This window comes from Mesoplodon mirus (assembly GCF_964341445.2).
Source record: "Mesoplodon mirus genome assembly, chromosome: 4".
Taxonomy (NCBI): Eukaryota; Metazoa; Chordata; class Mammalia; order Artiodactyla; family Ziphiidae; genus Mesoplodon; species Mesoplodon mirus.
In genome coordinates, this window is record NC_138979.1 from 156,383,850 (window position 1) to 156,394,635 (window position 10,786).

Consider the following 10,786-nt stretch of genomic DNA (forward strand, 5'->3'; position numbering starts at 1 on the left):
CACCACATGCTATCCTGTCTCACTTATAACCATCATTTGGTCTTAATTTTACAGATAAATATACAGTTAGTGCCTAGCACCAGTGCTCATGTGGGTATCTTTTCAGTCTTTTTGTTTGTTTGTTTGTTTTCTAAAACTAATTTTCTAGTAGATTCCTTAGGAAAAGATCATGGAAAAATATTCCTGAGTTCTTGCATGTTATCAAAAGTTTTACCTGTGGCCTTTATACTTGAAGTTCAGTTTGGCTGGATATAAAATCCACAGCTCACATTTTCTTTTCTTGAGTGTCTTAAATATGTTATTCCATTGTATTTTGGTAAAAAGCGTCACTGTCAGAAGGTCTGATGACAACCTCATTTTCTTTCCCTTGTAAGTGATTTGGTCTTTTTGCCTGGATGTTCAAACAATCCTCTTTTTTTTTTTTTTGACCTTGTCATGTGAGTTGTGGGATCTTAGTTCCCCAACCAGGGATTGAACTTGTGCCCTTGGCAGTGAAAGCACTGAGTCCTAACCACTGGACCACCAAGAAATTCCCAAACAACCCTTTTCTGTTACTACTATTTTTTTTTTTTAAGTGAATTGAGTATTTTTGGAGAAAGTGTTGAGTCAAAAGAGTTTTGTAGCTTCTTGGTTCTAGAGCTCCTTCTTCTGTTGTTCTTGCAAAGTGATAAAAAATATGGTCTGGCATCTTCTGCCATCTGTTTCCTCTACTTCACTCTCCTACTCTTATCTGACTTTATCCTTTGCTCCTATTGTCTAGTCCTGTTCTATTTGGATACTATTTCCAGCACCTCCTCTTCAGTGTGGGGCTTCCTGTTTTGAGAGTTCACAGGGCCCAGCCTGCTCTAGCACCGCCAGCCAACACTGCATTGTGGTGCCCTTGTCCTGACCTGTGAATGGGTCCCGCAGAAGACCCCCTAGGTTTCAGCTACTCATCTTAGATCGACGTGCTTCACTTTCCAGTGAATTTGTAGGATTTGGGGGTACTTAGTGGTTTGGGGGTACCTTGTCACCTAATACTGTTGTAGATGTTGTCTGGGGCCTCTGACTTTGCTCTCCTGAAAACTCCATCTGTGTATGGGAGATTAAAAAACTGTGCCCCTGCCACTGTTTTCTCCGAATCCATTCTTACCCCCACTTTTTAATAATGAAGTGTATCTTCGAAGACAGGTTTAGATTTACAAAAATATTGTAAAGATAGTACAGAGAGTTCCAATATATTCTGCCTCTGGTTTTTCCTCTTATTAACATCTTACATTAGTACAGTACATTCATTATAATTAATGAACCAATATTGGTGCATTATTATTCATTGAAGTCCATATTTTATTCAGATTTCCTCACTTTTTACTAACGTCGTCTCCTGTCCCAGGACCCCATCTAGGACACCACATTACCTTTAGTCGTCACGCCTCTTCACGCTTTTCTTGGCTGTGGCAGTTTCTCAGACTTTCCTTGTTTTTGAGGAGTATCGGTTGGGTATTTTGTAGAATGTCCCTCAACTGGATTTATCTGATGTTTTTTCTCATAATTAGACTGAGTTTACGGGTTTGGGGAGGAAGAGCCTAGAGGTAACATGCCATTCTCTTCCCATTGTAGCAAGGGTACAGGCTGCCTCAGTTTCCTTGCTCGTTCCGATTCTTCGGCCCAGCTTAGGGAATACAAGATTTATTAAACTTGAGTAAGATCCCAGAGATAGAAAGTGGCAGAATCCAGGAATCCAACCCAAACTCAGTCTGCTTTACCTTGGAGCCTGTACTCTTAACCACTCTGCCATGCTGGTTCTAGGAATTAAGTCATTAATTTAGCCAAGGCCTCACACCACCGTCTTCTTTCTAGTTCCTACACTGTGTCCTCTCCCCAGAGCCCCTCTCATCCAGGGGCCATGCCTCCCCTCCTATCCTTGCTTTATGAAGGACGTCCACTCTTCCTCCCCACCCAGGGGCCAGGCCATTTCTCCCTTGCCCACCTCCCCCCATCAAGCTGCCAAGAGGCCCAGTGATGAATGGGAAGGGAAAGCGGAAGGGGAGGGAGGGGGGTAGGAGGTGGGGGAGGAGGAAGAGGGGGAGGAGGGGGGGCCAGAGTGGCAGAGCCACAAACTCTAATTTAATCACAGGGCCCATGCTCAATTTAACAGGCACAAGGGCTCAGAATGTGGTCCCTGTGTGACGGAGGGGCAATCAGCCCGCTGCGGTTCCTGGGAAAGCATTAATTGCAGATGACAATGTGTAAACAGTGGGGATGAATGGAGCGTGCAGGTGTGAGCGGCTGGGGCCAGCGGGGTTGTTTTCACACGAGCTGCAGCCCCTCCACTGCTGACCTGCTCCCCAGAACAGGATTAGTGGCAGCAGTTGGGGACCGTCGAGAGTGCTGGAGGTTGGCACAGAGCAAGTGGCTGAGAGCGGAGGGGAAGCGGGGGAGGGTCTGGGAGGGCAGAGGCCTGGGAGACCAAAGGCGGTGGAGGGTGTGTGTGTGTGTGTGTGTGTGTGTGTGTGTGTGTGTGTGCCCTCGCGTGCGCCTGACCTACCCCCCAGCCAAGCCACTGGCTCTCTGCAAGGCAAGGCTGACCTTTAAATAACAGCTGAAGGTGTCAGGGCCTGTCCACCGGGCCTGGGAAGCTGGAGAGAGGCCTCTGAGGTCTTGAGGCCTGAGGGTCTGAGGGCCCAGAGGTGTCTCGGGGAAGACCAGGCAGTGCTGGGGCCCCGGAGGAGCTAGGCCCTCCTGAACCAGCACGAAGACGCCCAGAACATCTGGGTGGGAAAGCAGGGGTGTTGTGTGGAATTGGAGAGTTGCTGAGAAACAAGTCCAGAAAAGCCTTGATATTCAAACATCTTGCATCTCAGGATCCCAGAGCTCCTTTCCAAAGCTGTCTCCACTTGACAAAGGTAAAAAAATGCAAATTCCCAGAGTGTGCAGGATGAGGGCGGGTTCTCTGTCTGGCCAGAACTGGCTCCTGGAATCTGCCTGCTCCACTTAGAGCAAGCACCTCAAGATTTTGACTCATAATATCCTATAATAATAATAGCGCTATTTGTTACTATTACGGATTCTGCTTAGTGAGCTATGTGCCAGGCCTTCTGCTAAACACTACTTCCATAAACCTCTGGGTCTGCTTCATGGGCAGCTTCCGATGTGTCTCTGGTCTTCCCACTTCTGTTGTGACTTTCTGGGGACAAAGGCAATGCCCCCCATTTCTCTCATCTCTCTCACAGTTCCTAGAACTCAGCTGGGCCCTCAGGAATCCCAGGAGTTCTTCAGCCTTTATCTGGGAGGCACTGGAGTTCCCCGGCCTGTTTCAGGTAATTGTCATTGGGTTTCGGATGACCCTGGCCACCGTGATGACTAAGAGGATGGAGGAATGACTTGGAGGTAGACAGGTTGCAACAATTATTTTGTGAAGAAACTGTGGGCCCAGTTCCACCAGGAGCTTCTGCAGCCTCCACAAGGGTGTCTATCCAGAGAAAACTATAATTCGAAAAGATACATGCACCCCAATGTTTATCGCAGCTCTATTTACAGCAGCCAAGACATGGAAGCAACCTAAATGCCCATTGACAGATGAATGGATAAAGAAGATGTGGTGTATATATACAATGGAATATTACTCAGCCATAAAAAGGAACGAAGTTGAGTTATTTGTAATGAGATGGATGGACCTAGAGTCTGTTATACAGAGTGAAGTAAGTCAGAAAGAGAAAAACAAATACTGTATGCTAATGCATATACATGGAATCTAAAAAAACGGTACTGATGAACCTAGTGGCAGGGCAGGAATAAAGATGCAGACATAGAGAATGGACTTGAGGACACAGGAAGGGAAGGGTAAGCTGGGACGAAGTGAGAGAGTAGCATGGACATATATACTCTACCAAACGTAAAATAGATAGCCAGTGGGAAGCAGCCACATAGCACAGGGAGATCAGCTCAGTGCTTTGTGACCACCTAGAGGGGTGGGATAGGGAGGGTGAGAGGGAGACGCAAGAGGGAGGGGATATGGGGATATATGTATACATATAGCTGGTTCACTTTGTTGTACAGCAGAAACTAACACAACATTGTAAAGCAATTATACTCCAAAAAAGACGTGGAAAAAAAAAAAACAACACAGTGAGATACGACCACATACCTACTAGAATGGCCAAATTAAAAAAAAAAAGATAATACAAGTAGTGGTGAGACAGTGGAGTAACAATAACTCTCCTATATTGCTGATGGGATAGCACAATGGCACAAGTCATCTTGAAAAACACTTCAGCAATTTCTTAAAAAGTTAAAGATGTAGTTATCATTCAGCCCAACAATCCTACTCCCAAGAGAATTTAAAGTATTTACCCAAGAGAATTAAAATATATGTCCAAACAAAAATCTGTAAGTGAATGTTCAAAGCAGCTTTATTTGTAATAGCCAAAAACTGGACACCCAAATGTCCATCAACTGGTAAATGGATAAACAAATTACAGTACATCCATCCATACAATGGAATATTCTTTAGCAATATAAAGGAATGAATTCTTGATACATTGCAACAACATGTATGAATCTCAAAAGCATCATGCTAAGAGAAATAAGGCAAGCTCAAAAGGCTACATATGGCATAATTACAATACATTTATATGACATTCTAGAAAAAAGAAGACTGTAAGGACCGAAATCAGATCAGTAGCTGTCAGGAGATGGGGGTGGGAGAAGGGGCTTGACTACAAAGCAGCACAAGGGAAATTTTTGGAGTGATTAAAATATTATATATATATATATATATATATATATATATATATATATTTACAGTTCATTTGATTTTATTAATGACTTCAGAAAGAAAATATATTTACAGATAGAATAAAAGCAGATGTAAGGCTTTAATCCCTTTGTTTATCTAGACCCTAGAGCATTACTTACATACCATTTTGAATCTCTTACTAAAAAATTTGTTTTAAATCACAGTGAAATTCTGATGCAAATTGAAATTAGAAGCTACATTCATGGTAACTTTATTTCTGTAAAAATGGAAAGCAATAATTAGCAAAAACTGAGTAGTCCATATAAAATATTCTATATTTTGATGAGAATGGTGGTTATATGACTGTGTGCATTTGTCAGAATTCATCAAACTGTGTCCCTAAAAAGAGCAAATTTTACTGTGAATAAATTATTGTACCTCAATAAATCTGAATTTAAAAGAAAAAAAAAGATGTGGTACATATATACAATGTATATAAAAAAGAATGAAGTAATGCCATTTGCAACAACATGGAAGACCCAGAGATTATCATACTAAGTGAAGTGAGCCAGACAGAGACAAATGTCATATGATGTCACTTATATGTGGAACACCCTCACTCCACACATGATGTAAATGAACTTATTTACAAATCAGAAATAGACCCATAGACATAGAAACAAACTTACAGTTATCAAAGGGGAAAGGGGGAGATAAATTAGGAGTTTGGGATTAAGATATACACACTACTATATATAAAATAGATAACCAACAAGGACCTACTGTATAGCACAGGAATCTCTACTCAGTATTTTGTAATAACCTATAAGGGGAAAGAATCTGAAAAAGAATATATATATATATATATAGATGTGAATCACTGTGCTCTGCACCTGAAGCTAACATTTTCATTTACATGACATTGTAAATCAACTACACTTCAATAAAATCAAAGGAGTTGCAACAAACCAGGTGAGGGGTGAGGACAGGTGAGGCAATGGCATTGTGGAAGAGCAGGCAGCGTTGACGGACATGGAGGAGATGAATTCCCAGGACTCCAGGACTGGTTGGCTATGGGGTGTGACAGCCCAGGGCGCTGGTTTGAGTGGCTGGCAGGGCATACAGACTGAAGTGTAGGTTCATAGTGCAAGATAATGAGTTGGGTTTGGAATGACTTCCTTTCTGATGATTACTGTGGACTCAAGGTGGGTAAGCATGAACTGAGAACCATAAAAGAGTCCCATGGGCATTTCCTGGAGGACAGTGAGCATGCTGGGTCCTCACATCTCCTTTCAGTCGAGGGCCCTGGACCAGGCTGAGTCCCCAGCAGGAAGGTTTCCTGCCTGGGAATGCCAACCTCATTCTGAACACCTGCTGGGTGCCAGCCAGGAGCTGGGGAGCTGGAGCAGGGTGAATTGATTATACAAACTGACAATAGGCCAGAAGAGGAAAAGAAAATCAAGCTGGCTCTAAAATATCTCATGTATGACTGAAGGAAAAACAACACACAGGTGTGAATTGAGTTCAGGACCTTGAACCTGGGCTTTTTTCAGGTAGACTGTGCCCTCCCTCCCCACCTGTTTGTTTTTATTTCCTTTTTTAGAGAGAGAGATGAATTATTTTTTTCCCCTGCAAGGTCCAGGCACCTGAAGTGAAATGACTTTCCAACCAAAGGAAGGTCACTGGTAATCCAGGCCTAAAATACTGGGTGTGAGAAGCTGGATACTGAGTACTACCTGTATTTTGGGGTCATTTTCCTTTTTTAGTTTTTAAATAATGGTTTCTGGTGTAGTGGTTCTGGAGTCAGAGCCTGGGATCAGATCCCAGCTCTATCACTTGCCAGCTGTGTGATTTTGGGCAAGACTTAAGCACTCTCTGCCTTAGTTTCCCCACCTATAAAATAGGGATAGTAATACCTACTGCATGGCAGTACCATGAGGACCACAGGAGTTCATGCATATACTTGCTAAGAAGTGTGTCTGGCTCATCCTAAGTATCACTAAATATTATTATGACAACTGGGGGTTTCTCAACTTTTCCTGCTTCAACCCAAGAAGGGCTCTTCTTGGGGACTCTTCTGGCTTTTCTGCTCCATCGGTTCCTGTACAGATGGTGCATCAGCTTCTGGGGCCCTCAAGATGAAGTCCTAAAAGGAGGTCAGGGCGGTCTAGTAATTCATCTTTCCCAGTCTCATCTGAGACGGTTTAGCTCTGTGGGCCAGATTTGAACAGTGGTTCCTCCATGTTGAGATTTATTAAATCAGATTTAAAAATAAAAACTGATAGACGGATATAGAGTATTAACTGTTTGGGGAAGTGGGAATATTAAAGAAAGAATAATCATCATTTCATACAGGGACATTTTAGCACCGAAAATGTTGAAAGGGAACTTGGACATTGATGAGCCTTGACCACCAAGCACCCATTCACCTGCTTTAGGTAACAGCCCCTATTTTGGTATGTCCATCTCTCCCCAACAATCAGACCCTGACTCAGAGCTGAAGCCTGGGACAGGTGTAAGCCAATCAGGGCTTCTCTCACCTTGGGCCCCAGCAATGCGGCTCAACCAGATGAAGTGAGGCACAGAGACTGACCAGGATTCTGGGGAAGAAGCAGCTGCTCCTTTCTGCTGAGCTCTGACCTGAGAGTACACAGCGTGGAGGTGGTGCCACCATATTGCTAGCTTGGGAGCCTGAGGCCAACAGGGAGGAAGGCAGAGTCAAAAGTTAAGCATGTTATTTGAGCTCCAAGTCCAGCCACACCTGAAGCCTCTGGATTTTTGTTTTAATATAACCTTTTTTATTTTAAAATAGTTTTATATTTACAGAAGCATTGTGAAAACAGTATAGAGGATTCCCATAGATGCCATACCCAGTTTCTCCTGTTATTAACATCTTACATTAGTGTGGCACATTTATCTCAATTAATGAACTGATATTGGTACATTATTATTGAATGAAGTCCATATTTTATTCACGTTTTCTTAGTCTTCCCCTAATACCCTTTTCTGTTTCAGGGGCCCATCCTGGATGCCACATTCCATGTAGGCTCCTCTTGGCTGTGACTGTTTCTCAGACTTTCCTTGTTTTTGGTGACTTTGACTCTTTTGACGAATACTGGTCAAATATTCTGTAAAATGCCCCTTAATTGGGATTTGCCTGATGTTTTTCTCATGATTAGGCTGGGGTTGTATGTGTTTGGAGGAAGACCACAGAAGTAAAGTGTCATTCTCATGACATCATATCAAGGGTGCCTACGGTCAACATGACATCACTGCTGATGTTGACCTTGATCACCTGGCTGAGGTGGGGGTCTGTCAGGTTTCTCCACTGTCAAGCTATTTATTTATTTACTTAAGGAATGGTTATATTTATTCTTTAAACACTCTTTCAAAAAACCTTAAGGATGCCTAACTTTACAATGGCTGGACACTGTCAAATTATTCTTTTATCACCCTTTCTATACTGTTCTTTTTGGAAGGAAGTCAGTATGTGCAGCCCATGCTTAAGGAGTGGGGATTTATGTTGCTTGTTTTTGAGGATGGAGTATCTACATAAATTATTTGGAATTCTTCTGTATGGGAGATTTCTCTTCTCCCCCATTTATGTATTCATCATTTATTTATATAAGTATGGACTCTTGCATATTCATATTATACTTTGAGATATAATCCAGTGCTACTTTATTTATTTTGTTGCTCAGACTATTCCAGCTTTGAGCCCTGGGGGGGGTCTCTCAGTTGGCTTCCATCATTGTGGTCACCTGGGCTTTTCAGTGACACGAGCTATCAATTTCTATTTAATCTAAGTCTTTTTAGTCTTTTTATACTTTTTTTTTTCTTTTGCTGTACTCGGGCCTATCACTGTTGTGGCCTCTCCCGTTGTGGAGCACAGGCTCCGGACGCGCAGGCTCAGCGGCCATGGCTCACGGACCCAGCTGCTCCGCGGCATGTGGGATCTTCCCGGACTGGGACACGAACCCGTGTCCCCTGCATCGGCAGGCGGACTCTCAACCACTGCGCCACCAGGGAAGCCCCTTTCTATACTTTTTAAGTCAGTTTAAGTGAAGGTTTCTGTCGCTTGTAACCACAAGATTCTTTTTTTTTCCCCACTCAGAACCTTGATATGTTTATTTAATTAATTAATTTATTTATTGGAGTATAGTTGCTTTACATGCTGTGTCAGTTTCTGCTGTACAGTAAAGTGAATCAGCCATACATATACATATATGCCCTCTTTTTTGGATTTCCTTCCTATTTAGGTCACCACAGAGTGCCAAGTAGAGTTCCCTGTGCTATACAGTAGGTTCTCATTAGTTATCTATTTTATACACAGTAGTGTGTATATGCCAATCCCAATCTCAATCTCACAGTTCATCCCCCTGCTTCCCCTTGGTATCCATACGTTTGTTCTCTACGTCTAGCGTCTCTATTTCTGCTTTGCAAATAAGATCATCTATAACCACCAGATTCTTCACAAATCTTAAGAGAAAGTGCTTAGGTTGTATTACTTGTTGAACATTTCACATGTTGCCAATATTTCTCTTATGTCAATGCAGCTGAATGACCATTTTACCCTGGAAAGAACCAATTCTCCCTTGGGCTGTGGCGACCACTTCGCTGAGCACTGTGATAATAGCAGGAGGCTTGGGAGACCGGGGCCGTGTGTGGTTCAAGTTTCAGCCTCGTGCTCATAGACAAGTCACGTAACCTCTGAGTTAGAAAAGGGGCACAGAGATGAGGGGATTAAGTGACATCACACCGTTGTGGTGTCATCCGGAGGCCAAGACTATACCCCTCATCTGCTGAACTGGCTGCTGGGGAGTATGAATGAGGCTCCCCCAAACTAGGCTGCCAGATGAAATACAGGACACCCTGCCAACTGTGAATTTCAGATAAGTAATGAAGAATTTTTACTACAAGTATGTCCCAAATATTGCACAAGTATATTGTGTATAAGCACAATATAGTTATACTAAAAAAAGTATTCACTGTTTATCTGAAATTCAAAGTTAATTGCGTGTCCTGGGCCCCTGCCCCAAATGCCCTCCCATGTTTAGACTCCTCAGGGCGTGTACTCCAGGAAGGTAACTCTGCAACTTCAGCTTGACCACATGGCTCAAGCTATGTGGTGTCCTGGGAAGAGTAAGACTTTGTCAGACTCTCATGAGTTCAAATCTCACTAACCCCTGCTTTGGGCAAGCTGCTTGACAATTCTGAGCTCAATTTCCATACTCCATTGTGCAATGGGCAGATAATTCACAGACGCCGTTATAACACTTTATAGGGTTTCTTTTTTAAAAAAATATAATTAATTAATTAATTAATTTATTTTTGGTGCATTGGGTCTTCATTGTTGCGCATGGGCTTTCTCTAGTTGCGGCGAGCAGGGGCTACTCTTCGTTGCGGCGTGCAGGCTTCTCATTGCGGTGGCTTATCTTGTTGTGGAGCACAGGCTGCAGGCGTGCGGGCTTCAGTAATTGTGGCATGCAGGCTCAGTAGTTGTGGCTTGTGGGCTCTAGAGCACAGGCTCAGTAGTTGTGGCGCATGGGCTTAGTTGCTCCATGGCATGTGAGATCTTCCCAGACCAGGGATTGAACCTGTGTCCTCTGCATTGGCAGGTGGATTCTTAACCACTGCACCACCAGGGAAGTCCCTTTATAGGGTTTTTGTGTGGATTAAATGGTCTGACATTTAGTGGGCACTCAGTCAATAATGGCTGCTATTGATGTTACTCTCATCTGGACAAGCGAACAGAAAGTCCTGAGAAGGCAAGAGAGGAGATTCAAGGTCATGGCAAGTCAGCCTCCTCACTCCTAACCTGTCCCCTTCTCTGAGCCAGAGGGCATGCCAAACCCCAGAGGCAGAGGCTAGGGGTGCAGATGCGGTGAGGCTGCTCTGTGAGAACTTCTCTGGGGCCTGGGCTCTGTGCTGGAGCTCTGCATCCCATCGGGGTCCAGCTTTCCAGACATTGGGATCCTCCAGGTAGTGCTGGGCTTGAGGCTGAAAGCAGGAGCCTGTGCTGATAGGGTTTATCCTGGGGGACAAAAGGGGAAACTGCTTCCTGGGGGA